At 31.5% G+C, this 1,707-nt stretch overlaps 1 pseudogene; it reads left to right on the top strand.

Moving 5' to 3' along the window:
- The first annotated feature begins 297 nt into the window (after positions 1–297).
- LOC148946459 (profilin pseudogene) lies at positions 298–678 on the top strand (annotated as a pseudogene).
- The last annotated feature ends 1,029 nt before the right edge of the window (positions 679–1,707 follow it).

A 1,707-nucleotide genomic window follows, 5' to 3' on the forward strand; every position in this document is an offset into this window, starting at 1 on the left:
AATCAAAAAATTAAAAGCAATTTTGTTTTTTGTTAGTTTATAACTACTTAACATAAACAAAATCTAATTCGTCATTTGGAACTAAAATAATATCTAAAAATTTTAAACAAAATGATTTTATTTAACTGCAAACTGCAAAACTTTTTATGGTGTCTGAGGAATAATGTTAATTTTCTAATTCAAACCAAAAAAATACCTAAAAAATTTTAAATTAATATACTTTTCGTTTTGCTTCAAGTGACTCGTTACGTCAGTTTATGGGGTGAAAATATATTATTGAATTGAATAATTATTAAGATGAATTCTTGGATTGATCATATTAAAAGTCAATTGCTATCAAAAGGTGTTTCGGAAGCTGCTATTATTGGTGTTGATGGGTCAGTTTGGGCAAAGTCTAGGGAATTTTCTGCCATAGCAGCTGAATTGAAAGCGTTTGTATCAAAATATGATTCAGATGAGTTTTCTGAGAATGGTATTATGATGGGAGGAATGAAGTATTTTTACCTTTCAAGGGATCATGGTGTTGTACGGGCAAAAAAGGGACAAAATGGCTTTCATGCAATGAAGCTGAAACAATTGTATATTATAGCTCTCTATGATGTGATAAACTGCCCACCACCTGAAGCTGCAATTACAGTGGAAAATTATGGTAATTATTTATCTAAAAGTGGGTATTGAAAAAGCAATTTGAGCATAGAAATCTGAAAGGAAAATGAAACAGCATGAAACTGTTTGAAATGGAAGTTGTAAGGATTTTAAATGAGAAACCTCGGTTTTGGTGGTAGTAATATAGTGAGGGATGATCGCGTCCCCATAATAAAAACTACAATCACTTAAAACACTTGCATTGACTGTGGAGGGAGCGTCATCCTCAAACCAAATAACAGAAAGTTTACTATACAGGGGTTTTGGAAAAGGCGGTGGAAAAGGCGGTACTTTTTGTTTTGATCTGACTCTTTTTTTAGGAGTTAGGGGTTTTTATATTTCTTAACATTGGACGTGATCGTCTCTTAATAGGTTGCTAAATACCGCTGCAACCCGAATAGCTATCGCTGCAACTTGGATAGCTTATAATACTTCAGTTACTATGGACAAAAGCTCGTTCTTTAATGTAATTATTGTAAATTTTTTAAGAGTTATGGGTTTTTATATTTCTTAACATTCGACGTGATCATCTCTTACTAGGTTGCTAGCTACCGCTGCAACCCGGATTTAGTATAGGCAAGAGCTCGTTCTTTCTAGCAAATTAAAAAAAATTTTTAGTTTTTGGTAAAAAATGATTCTATTTTAAAAATAATTTCTTTTAATTACAAAACATTTCTAACCCCATCAGTTTCCTTTAAAATGAGTCATAGAACAACTCTTTACGATGTTCCAGTGCCAAGATATCTATAGTATTGCTAACCTATACTTTAATTGAGTGGAGTATAAAATATAGTATAGACAAGAGGTTGTTCTTTATTATAAAATATTGCATCAGTTACTATGAGATAATCTTTGGTCCTTACTGTTATTTTATTCCATTTAGACATCGTTAAAGCAGTTTTAAGTGACCAATTGGCTGTACCTGAGAAATAATATTCTAAACTACTACTAAAATACTAACAGTGAAGCTTTTTTTTAGGAATTTATCTGCTAAGGAAAGTTATAATTGTCAACTGGAACCAAACTTTTTGGCTCAACTCCTAAAGTGAGTATCTCTATAAC

Source organism: Artemia sp. Qi Xiang Cuo, chromosome 12, assembly GCF_049724085.1.
Source record: "Artemia sp. Qi Xiang Cuo chromosome 12, ASM4972408v1, whole genome shotgun sequence".
NCBI classification, from domain to species: domain Eukaryota; kingdom Metazoa; phylum Arthropoda; class Branchiopoda; order Anostraca; family Artemiidae; genus Artemia; species Artemia sp. Qi Xiang Cuo.